Genomic DNA, 12,113 nt, shown 5'->3' on the forward strand with positions numbered 1-12,113 from the left:
AAATGTTAGCTGCTTATTTTAAGGAATTCCATTCACATATTTAAAACATCTACCACATGCATGTAAAACATTATAGACATGCATTTATAGACATAAATTATCTACCACATGCATCATGGACACTGGGTGTGGGGAAGGAGATGCAAAGTAAAGAAAGGAACTAAGAGGGATGTCTGACTGGCTCAGTCAGGAGAGCACACGACTCTTGATCTTGGGGTTGTGGGTTTGAGCCCCACGTTGGGTGTTGAGATTACTTAAAAATAAAATCTTTAAAAAAATAAAAAGAAAGGAACTAAGAACTTTATGATGAGGATGTTATCCCCATTTTACACATAACTAAACTGAGACTTGGAAAAGTTAGGTCACACAGGGCCACCAACCTAGGAATATCTGGCTTTCAAACACAAGTCAATTTAGTATCAAAGCCTCTGTCCTCATCATCTTATACTTGCCACAAAGATGATTGGAATATGGCTTCTGTCCCCAAGGGGCTTTCAGTGTAGAATGGGTGATAGTGCATATACAGTAACAATTTAAGGAATAGTCTTTAAATTCTGCATAATTTAAGGCTGTGGGAAATAACATAGGGCTATGGGAGAATGGTAAATGCAAAAACTATTTAGGGTTATGTTTGGGTCTTTGTTGTTGGTGGTGTTGTTACCATAGTCGCAGCCTGAGCCTCTTATAATTCTGAATTCAAAGATGCATGGATGTGTATGAGGATACTCTGACGTTAATGGGGAAATCCACGCCACGGATGGCAGCAAATGCTGGTGTCAAAGACATTCAGTCAGCTTAAGCATTCCAACAGCTGTGAGGACCAGGCACTGGTGTAATTCCCTGACTGTACCCCATCCCATCTACCTAGGGTTCACAATTGAGTCATCTCCATGGCTCAGTGACATAGCCATCCCCCCTAGGAATTGGCACTGATCTGAGCTTGTCCTGCCTCTGCTACCTAAGGGCAAGTTAACACCATTCCCCAATGTAGGAATGAAGGATTTCAGATGTCCCACTGCAGCGTGCTGGAAGGAACCAAATACTCAGGCTCAGCAAAGGTTAAACCCCAGGCCAGATTCCAGATTTTTATCCTCTGAAGCTCTATGAGGGAGTTATTACTGCGTTCAGAGACTAAGAATCTGACCCAATGAAAACAAGCCAATTTATAGCTGTGTTACAGGCACATTCCACGTGTAACTCTCAACTAGCATTACATGCATTACATGCTAGATATGTGTGCAGCCCAGTGACCATTGTTACTGCCAGACCCAAGGCAGATTCATGTGAGTTTTAGATGTGGCATTCTTGGGATCAGACCCACCAAGTTCTGGGTAACCAGAGGGCTGCTCCAGTTGGAACACCTGTAGCCACTACATTGGGGATTAAGAAGCACTTGTTCCTGCTGTGAGCCTTGCCAAATGTCTCCACAGCACAGAAATGGGATCCGGCCTCCGTGGAGGGCAGAGGCCCCAGCTTGCATCACATTCTTCTAGGCTTAATCTACTCAGCAACCGAAGTGGAAACAGCTTTCTCCCCACTTAAGGCCAACTGAGTGTGCAATTTAGTCTAATGCCATCGTTAGGCTTCCCGGTAACTAACTCTGCCCCCCACTCCTCCAGACAGCTATTTAGGACCCTGCTGAGGGCATGATTTGGGGTATGACAGTTCTTTCACAAGAAGGAGAATAACCTGTTAGGCACCTGGAAAAAGGTGAAGCTTTGACTGGCCATGACAACTTAGTTAATATTTATGTTTAAACTGCTTCCTTTATTCAGCTGAACAGGTAAGAAGTTATGAAGGTGGGCACAATAATATAAAACAAGTGCTTCTGGAACTTTTATTTAAGACTGTGATCCTGGGGTGCCTGGGTGGCTCAGTCAGTTAAGCATCCAACTCTTGATTTCCGTTCAGGTCATGATCTCGCAGTTTGTGGTACCGAGCCCTGTGTCAGGCTCTGCGCTAACAGCTTGGAGCCTGCTTGGGATCCTCTGTCTCCCTCTGTCTCTGCCTTTCCCCTGCTCATGCTCTCTCTCTCCTAAATAAACTTATAATAATAATAAAAAAAGACTATGATCTTGTGCCTTCAAGTGTGGCCCAATTCAATACACAGACACTGGCCCTCTCGGTGCATGTCTCCATGACTTCATTCCCAGGAGCAGGAACTGGGACAGGCAGCTTGGACTGACTTCGTGAAGCCTGACAACTTGAGCACTCGAAATTGTTTCAAGGAATGGTGGAGCCCGGATTGTGGTCTGCGATGCTCATGCTTCCTGGACTGTCTGAGCCAGCCCCCCGGAGGAGGCCTTTTCAAAAAGGAGTGGCAAGTATCATTTAGTGTTTGCTTAGTAGTTTTTGATGCTAAACCCATAATTTCAACCATTATTTTTAACAAGGGCCCCTTTGCCATCTAGCTGTAATTTCTTATATCCTGTCTCTTCTTTCTTCAGAGATAGTATGATAGGATATCCTGGAAGAGACTTGGGACTTGATTTTTTTCTTTCTTTTTAAATTTTTTATAATGTGTATTTATTTTTGAGGACAGAGAGACAGAGCACAAGTGGGGTGGGGGAGGGGGCGCAGAGAGAGAGGGAGAGACAGAATCTGAAGCAGGCTCCAGGCTCCGAGCTGTCAACACAGAGCCCAACATGGGACTCGAACTCATGAACCACAAGATCATGACCTGAGCCCATGTCAGACACTTAGCTGAATGAGCCACTCAGGTGCCCCCTTAATTTTTTTTCTAAATGCTAAGGAGAAACCAAGAGAAGTGTCATTTAACATTATCAAAAAGTATTTTCTGCCTTATTAGAAATGACAGGTTAATTTACCTTTGGAGCATACTATCCTCTTGTTCTGGGCAAAACTGAAACAAAACCGAAATACTTTATCGGTAGACCAGTTTCATCATGAAAAAGTATCCATCATTGTTTTGGATGAAAAACTAGAGGCAGTGAGCCAACCAAAAACTGAGAAATGAAATGTTCCATCGTTAACACAGCCAGTGAGCTTGAGGTTAGTAGCATTGGGTCTCTCATTTTTTGTTGTCTCCAAAATGTGGAGAAGGAGAAGTGTCCAGCACAGAACAGGCACTCGGCGCACATCTGTTGACCGATGGACTGACTTGTTATCGCTTTGGAAGTGGTTTGGGTTCCTTTGCTCCAGATTGGGGTCGTCTCTCATCTTGGGCTTTGCCTTAACTAGATGGTATGTGTTCCTCAAGTCATATGCAACTTTAATTCTCAGAAGATCATCATTTAAAATGCACCAAAGAAAAACCTTTTTTTTTGGTCTGAAAGTCATTTTACTTTTATTTTTTTTAATATATGAAATTTATTGTCAAATTGGTTTCCATACAACACTCAGTGCTCATCCCATGAGATGCCCTCTTCAATACCCATCACCCACCCTCCCCTCCCTCCCACCCCCCATCAACCCAAGAAAAACCTTTTAGAGAATCCCACTGGGAAACTTCTGTGGTGAGTGTCTTAGAAAAATGAAAGTGGAATATATTTTATTTGTTTCCTTTTTTTTTCCTAAACCAAACTGTTTTTGCAATTAGGAAGGGCTACTACCACTGATGTGATTGGTAGTCTCTTCCTTCCCCAAAGTCTCTGTTGCTTTTTTTCTTATGTATGTATTGTTAGAAATGACTGCATCTCACCATACTCATTTCCCCCAATATCCTCCCTGAGTTTAGCAAGAGCATCTGTTCTGCATGTATGCAACTTTTGGTCACGATGGGAAGAGATCTCTCTCAAGCCCCTCTGGAACATTGAGAGAAAAAGGTCCTGGAAAGAGACTATGAATGTTGGGCTGTTCTGACCTCTAATAGCCTCCATATGAAGGTAGTGAGAAGCAGAGAGCAAGCAGGTTGAAAACAATTGTAAATTGGAAAAAAAATCATTCAGACCCCTAAGGAAGACAGACCAAGTAAAGATAAAGCTCCAGGACAACTGAAGTCACTGTATAGATTTAAAAAATCATTGTACTCAATGAAATCTTGCCCTTTGCAATGATGTGGATGGAGCTGGAGAGTATAACATTAAGTGAAATAAGTCAGAAAAAGACAAATACCATATGATTTCACTCATTTGTGGAATATAAAAAAAACGAACAAAGAATGAAAAAAGGAAAAAGGAAAGACAAACCAAGAAACAGACTCTTAACTACAGAGAATTAACAGATGGTTACCAGAGGGGAGGTGGGTAGGGGGATGGGTGAAATAGATGATGGGGATTAAGGAGGGCACTTGTCATGATGAGCATAGGGTGATGTAAGGAAGTGTTGAATCACCATACTGTATATCTGAAACTAATATAACACTGTATGTTAACTATGCTGGAGCTTAAAATAAAATAAAATTGGATTAAAAAAAAACATCGGGGGATGCCTGGGTGGCTCAGTCGGTTAAATGTCCAACTTTTGATTTGGGCTCAGGTCATGATCTCTGGGTTTGTGAGATGGAGCCCACACTGGGCTCCATCCACACTGACAGGGTGGAGCCTACTTGGGATTCTCCTTCTCTCCCTCTCTTTCTGCCCCTTCCCTGCTTGCACATGTTCTCTCTTTTAAGATAAATAAATAAACATTAAAAAATTATCGAATTCATGCCTAAAAGAGATAGTACATTACTGAGGGAATGTACTACAGTCAAATATATGGTATCTCAATTAAGAAGAAGAAGCCGTTCTGGAAAAGAGTGTGGAGGTTCCTCAAAAAATTAAAAAGAGATCTACCCTATGACCCAGCAATAGCACTGCTAGGAATTTACCCAAGGGATACAGGAGTGCTGATGCATAAGGGCACTTGTACCCCAAAGTTTATAGCAGCACTTTCAACAATAGCCAAATTATGGAAAGAGCCTAAATGTCCATCAACTGACGAATGGATAAAGAAATTGTGCTTTATATACACAATGGAATACTACTTGGCAATGAGAAAGAATGAAATATGGCCCTTTGTAGCAACGTGGATGGAACTGGAGAGTGTGATGCTAAGTGAAATAAGTCATGCAGAGAAAGACAGATACCATATGTTTTCACTCTTATGTGGATCCTGAGAAACTTAACAGAAGACCGTGGGGGAGGGGAAGGAAAAAAAAAAAAAAAGGTTAGAGAGGGAGGGAGCCAAAACATAAGAGACTCTTAAAAACTGAGAACAAACTGAGGGTTGAGGGGGGGATGGGAGGGTGGGGAGGGTGCATGAGGGGTATTGAGGAGGGCACCTTTTTCAATTAGCAATAATCGCGCCTCGGATAAACCTCATTGGCTACGATACTGCCACTGCGCAAAGCTAAGGAGGAGGGCACCTTTTGAGATGAGCACTGGGTGTTGTATGGAAACCAATTTGACAATAAATTTCTTATTAAAAAACAAAACAAAACAACAACAACAAAAAAAAACCCTAGCAAAAACAAACAGAAAGCACGAGGAGGAGGAGGAGGTGGAGGAGAGGAAGAATTCCTACAAGCCAAAATCAATACAATTGTTTGGTTCCATAGTGCTCATGGTTGCCTAAATATGTTTGTTTTTAAGCACTATTCTTTTTATCAAGTACAGAAGCATCTTCTCTTGCCAGCTATTGATTATATGGGTTCGATAGCCTGTAAGTTTAGTAATGTTTCCAGAATCACTGCAACTATGCATGGTAATACCCTAATGGATCACAGTTGTTGAGCTCCTCCTATGTTAAGTGTGAATATAGTTCCTCTGTCTGTGGTATAAAGAATTTCCACTTGTCTGCCTCTTAAAAATGTTTGGCTCACAAAAAGTGATAGCTAACAAAAGGTCCGACAAGGCAGATAAAAAATAGATCGATTTAATTCCTCCTGAGTTCAACATCAACACGTTTTGGGCTGACAGGTGAATATTGGCTAGAACAGACCTGAGAGCTAAGAGAAGTCAGACATGCAGAAAAATCTTTGCCTTATTCCCAGGGCAAAGGCCACATTTTTATTTTTCTTAATGATATCACAAGGCTGTTGGAAGTCAAGCATCACATGGCAAGAACAATGTGCTCCCTTTCACCTCTGTAGGAAGTGTGGCTAATTCTGTCACCTGCCCGAGGCAATGACATGAACTCATGGAAATGGGTGAAGAGAAAAATCAGGGAGTGTTTTGTTGTGGTTTAATAGCATGCTATAAATAAGGACTGGAGTTGAATAACTGTCCAGAGGTAGGTTTGTGGATAGGGTAAAGTTGCAGGCCAAGACTATGGAAAGTTAGTTCCAAAATGACCATCCTGTACTCACGCTTAACAACTTTGGTTTTACAAAGCAGCGTAACAAATTGTCTCTCATCTGTCCCTGAATGTGAATTATCTTCATGGTCTGTGGTAGGTACAACATCAAATGGATGCGGTAAGTGGAACGTTAACCTTTTATAGCAAATTAGTTTATGCTTCCTCTCCAAACGAAGACACGATTCCCTGACTGAATAATGAATACCAGTCGTAGAGAGCACCATTCAGCCATCTACCTGGGCTGCTTGCCTTCACTGAACATGATGCACATAGAGGCTGATTTTTCTGAAGCCAGCACAAGTCTTAGCCGGAGTAGAAGTGAAGGCTCACTTAGAGCAGATGAAGAATCTGAGCTTGTCCAGAGAGTGGGACGAGCTATTGCAGATATTTGGTTTTAGCAAATGAGCGGGACTGAGCAAAAAATGAATCATGACCAGAATTGGGGGCCAGAGTCAGAGCTACTTTCTGAGGAGTGAAGACGGTCTCATAGGCAATTCAGGACTGTGTAGGTTAGGTCGAAAAGTGCTTTTCTCACCCAGGAAATAAAAAGGGGGAAGGAAGATGTCTCTAGAAGCCTTGAGGTGTAGCATGAGGAAGAGCAAGACTGAGGTGGGGAGAGAGGGCGAGTGCAAATAGAAACGGCATGGCCTCGACTCCCTTTGCCCACGTGTCTTACTTGTACTTCTGTAATACCTTTTCCTCGTGTCCACACAGTTCCTCAAAGCATTTACTGGGAAGGCCTCACTTTGGACAAAATGTGTCCCTCCACCACTCCCGTCCCACCCTGTAGCTTCAGTTCTGATGCACGAAACCAAGCCAGAGAAAGTAGCCTCACGAATGGTCTGAGAACCTGCCCTCACCTAGCTTGGTGTGAAATGCAAACCACCAGGTCCTGATGGGGGCTGATAAGAAGAAACTAGAATCTGTATTTGAAGAGACTCAGGCTCTACAAACCACTTAGGGTCTGTGAACTTACTGTTTCTTTGCTTTTGGGTTTTCCTTTCTTTGTTTGCTCTCCCACTGTTGTCTTATAGTGAAATTCTTTCACAAACATTCTTTTAAAAAAAAACTTTTAAGTATATTATTTTATTTTGAGAGGAGGCAGAGAGAGGGAGAGAGAATCCCAAGCAAGATTTGCACTGTCTGTGCAGAGCCTGATGTGGGGCTCGAACTTACTAAGAGTTCAAGTGAGATCCTGACCTGAGCTGAAATCAAGAGTCAGACATTTGAGTGACTGAGCCACCAGGTGCCTCTTTCACAAACATTCTAATCTTACCTCAGCTGAACTGAGGCACTAGGCTCAGGTGAGGGGAGACCACAGAAAGGAAGCTGCTTCTGTTACCCCACCGTCCTCCGTGTAGTGGGTGCTTCTGTACAAATGGGGGCTTGATGTTTAGGTCACAGGGAGTCCTCTGCCGGGATCTAATGTCTTTCAGGAGCATTTTGTTAAACATTAGTGGAGGTAAGTGTTGGTAGCATCAGTTAGAAAAACTGAGGTCAAGGGAAACTGAATTAGTTGACTCTTGACTACTTCCTGGGTCGCAGGTCATAGGGAACTTCCTGGATCTAAACCCAGATGTAAGGAGTCTGAGTTCAAATTTCAGATCCCTCAACCAGTTTACTGGACACAAGCATCCTGAGGAGAGGAGAGTATGACAAAGGAGGTAAGAGCCCAAGCTCGGAGTCAGACAGGTGTCATAGGAACCCTGCCCTTTAATAGCTATGTGGACTTGAAAAAGCCCCTTGATCCCCGTGCCTCAGTTGCTTCAATGGCAAATGAGGATAATAAATTACTATAGAAACATCATAATGATTAAATGAGATAATATAGGTAAAATGCTTAGCACAGATTGCGGCCCATAATAAAAGCTCAGAAATGGAAATATTTATTTATCTTGCACCTAATAGAGTGTCTGGTGTATTGGGGATATACCATAATTATGTGTTGAATTTAGCTGAATCTTGGGTTTTTAGTGAACATATTCAGCAAGCTTAGTGAAGTGGTATAAATTTAATACAAGGTTCCAGACACATTTAAAATCAATCTGGAGTAATGAGAAGCTGTCACTTGCTCCGTTAAATAAGCTGGATAACAGCCCATGAGTCATCATCAGGGTTTAACACGTTTGCATTTTACACAGACAAATGAAACTCCGAACAAAAAGGCAGGAGGAAGCTGAGGGCTTGATGGCCAAAACTGGTTTCCGGGCACGTTGTGCTACTAAGGATGTGAGGATTTCTGCCTTTGCTCTACATGTGTCTCTCTTGTTCACCGGAGAGCCAACTGCAAGCTCCAGGCTTAATGGCAGGAGGGCTGGGGTCACACGGGGCTTGACCCCTCACCCCCACAACTCTCTGCTCTTTCAGCAACAATCCCCCCTTGTCTTTAAAGTAGTTAGGTAACCTGTTCAGAAATGGTGAAATTATTTCTTCTTAGGTAAACTCAACAATCAAAAAGGACACAGATAAAGTGCCAGTAAAAGAAAACAGAGGGGTTCCTAGATGGCTCAGTAGGTTATGTGACCAGCACTTGATTTTGGCTCAGGTAGTGATCTCACTAAGTAAGTCAGGATTGAGCCCTGAGCCAGGCTCTGTGCTGGGCGTGGAACCTGCTTGGGATTCTCTCCCTCTCCCTCTCCCTCTCCCTCTGCACCTCCCCTGCTTGTGTGTGTGTGTGCATGTGTGTGCTCTCCCTCTCTCACTCTCTCAAAAAAAAAAAAAGAAAAAAAAGAAAAAAGAATAAATCACTTAAAAGGGGTTTTCTTTTTTCTTTTAAATTTTTAAAAAATGTTTTTATTTATTTTTGAGACAGAGACAGAGCATGAGCAGGGGAGGGGCAGAGAGAGGGAGACACAGAATCCAAAGCAGACTCCAGGCTCTGAGCTGTCAGCACAGAGCAGGACGAGGGGCTCGAACTCACAGACTGCGAGATCATGACCTGAGCTGAAGTCAGACGCTTAACCGACTGAGCCACCCAGGCGCCCTAAAAGGGGTTTTCTTAAGAGAAAGAGCCCAACCAACCAATTAATTGTCTTCTGTGTGCTAGGAGCTCTGAATATGCAAATCTAGGTTAAGTGCAAAATAACCAAATAGACAATACATTCTATGAATTTAGAGGAGGAGGAGATGGTGGAGCAAACACTGACTTAGAAAATGGCCTACTTAAGCTCTGTTCCTGCCTCTCCCCTCCTTTGGCACCCCCATCGGTACCCACTCTGGCCCTGAGAGGCAGGATGGTTCCGGAACACCTCCACGCCACAGCCAATGTGTGAGGAGAGTGGCTGACCCTTACTTAGTCCAGAGCTTGCAATCCTGGAGGCCTCGCCCTTCCCTTGGGTGGGGTGGGGTGGGGGTGGAGATTTGAGCAGGCTCTTTGGACAAGACAGGACTGGATATGGGTTTTGAAGGATGGATGGACTTTGGGAAAGGAGGAAGATAGGAAAAGTTATTCCAGCTAGGAGAGACGATAAAAATAAGTGAAGTTGAAAAAGTGGAAAATAAAAGTTGCATTCAGGGAACATTGAATAAATAAGTTTTATTGATGGTAGTTTCTAATTAGAGAAACAGTTCACAACATGGTCTTTTTTTTTTTTTACCTCAAGATGCTGCACATGAGGGACATATGAGAGATCTGTGACAACTGCTTCCCCCTGGGATCCATGCTGGGTCCCTTCTTATCTTCTCATTTTGAGGAACCGCTGATCGTAAGGTGCCCTGAGGCTGAGTCTTGCCAGTCCATTTACGCAGGAGCAAAGAATGCAGAGAGTTTGCTATGCAGAAGAAAAGGAAAGGGGGTTAAGGGAAGAACAGCACATTCATGTGTATATTTATGTTGGTAATCCCTTTTGCCCTGCTAACATAGCCATCCTCTGGTTGATGCTCTTGTGTTTCACTGAGACCCTGACTTTGGTTTGGGTGAGTAGACTCAGGAAAGGCCTGATGTGTCCAGATCAAACACACAATGATGCCATGAACTAAGAAATAAATTACTCCCCAAATTATTTTATTAGACTCTACCTGGCCATCATGAAGCTGTTGATGCACTTCCTTCTATTTGGGTGAGACCAGAATGTTTGAGACACAGGTGGCTACAAAACCTGAAGTGCAAAATCATCTACAAAGAGATCCTACTTATTTTTAAAATTGTATTGCTTTGTTTTTAAAACCAATGCACTTACAGGATTAAACATTTAAAAGATATGAATGAGTAATGTAAAAATATCCCTCCTTTCTTGATCCTAAGCCATCCAGTGTTCCTCCTCAAAGATAAAGATGTTTCCGTTTTTTGTTCATGCTCCCAGATCCCATATGTGCGTATGCGTGCAGATATATACATTATGATCTTCAGTTCCGTTATGCATAGCTACATGACATTAAAAATAGAAGCAATTCCTCAAAATAAAAGCAGATAACAATTCAGAGCCAGTTTCCAAGAAATCATTACGCCACAATCTCCCTCCGATTTCTCCAATCAACTGTGTTTATTTGCATTGTAATTGTGCTGCCGTTTAACTCAAGTGCCAAAATAACTTTGGCCGATTTAAGGCAAGGAACTCCTAAAATGGGTTTGCTAGGATGCAGAAAATGTTACTATTCCATATATGCTTCATTGTCTTAAATTTTTTTCCTAAATTGTTTCCAAGAAAATTTAGGTCTCAAGTCATTTCACTCACACATACTTAAGGATGCATCTAAAAAGTATAGCTATTTTCTTACATCATCCTAATGTCATTATCATGCCTAACCCAGTTAATAATTCCTTGGTATCAACCTAATGCCAAGATCATTTCCAAAATTTCCTGATTATCTAAAAATCTTTTTTTCTTTTTTTTTTTTTTTTGACACCCCTGGGTGGCTCAGTCAATTAAGCATCCGACTTTGGCTCAGGTTATGATCTCGCAGTTTGTGAGTTCAAGTCCCGCGTTGGGCTTTGTGCTGACAGCTCAGAACCTGGAGCCTGCTTTGGATTCTGTGTTTCCCTCTTTCTCTCCCCCCCCTCGCCCCCCCCAGAGAAACGGTAAAAAATTAAAAAAAAATTTTAAAATAAAAAAAAAAAAAAAATAATTTTTTAACGTTTATCTTGGGGTTTTTTTACTTACAGTTAGTCTAATTCTGGTTTCAAACACAGAGTCCATATATTGAATTGAACATGAATCTCTTTGAACCTGGAGCAGTACCTAGCCACCTTGAATGTTCCACATTCTGGATTTGTCTGTGTATTTTCTCATTGTATCATTTAACTTGATGCTTTAGCTCCTGTAGTTCTTGTAAACTAGAAGTTAGTTTGAGTCACAACTAACTAGAAGTTAGTTTTAATCACAAAAAGAGTTTAAGTTACACTTTTTTGAGGGAAGTGGTACAAAATACTTTACAGATGGTACTTGGAGTTTCTGTTGCATCATATCAGGCAGTATGTGATATATGGTTCCTCCACCTTGATAATAATTTATTTAATGCAAGTGTCACAAACTAGGGCCCCTGGGCCAAATCCAGTCTGCCACCCAGTTTTGAAATGAAGGCCTTATTGAAACGGAGCCACACTCACTCCTTTAGGCACTAAGACTGTTTTGCACTACAATTGTAGAGGTGAGTAGCTATGGCTGAGATGCTATGACCCACTAAGCCTAGAATATTTATTTTTTGGTCCTTTGCAGAAAAGTTTGTTGATCCCTAGTTTAGTGTGTTCGTGTTATGACTGACTTATCCTCCAAATGAGAAATCTGGGCTCTAAATGCTAAATCGATTTGTCTAAGCTGACACAGTCAGTAAGAGAAGGCAAAGCTCTTCTTTCTAGGTCCTGTCCCAGCTCCCTTCCCCACCTCTTTGCCCTCCTTCTAAGCCATTCAATGTCCTACAAAACAAGTAGTCAGACG

The 12,113-nt window shown here is 42.2% G+C and overlaps 1 pseudogene; it reads right to left on the reverse strand.

The window, feature by feature from the left end:
* Positions 1-5,205: 5,205 nt before the first annotated feature.
* Positions 5,206-5,294, reverse strand: LOC121040625 (uncharacterized; annotated as a pseudogene).
* Between the last annotated feature and the right edge of the window lie 6,819 nt (positions 5,295-12,113).

This window comes from Herpailurus yagouaroundi, unplaced genomic scaffold (assembly GCF_014898765.1).
Source record: "Herpailurus yagouaroundi ecotype Mexico unplaced genomic scaffold, PumYag 28, whole genome shotgun sequence".
In the NCBI taxonomy this organism is placed as follows: Eukaryota; Metazoa; Chordata; class Mammalia; order Carnivora; family Felidae; genus Herpailurus; species Herpailurus yagouaroundi.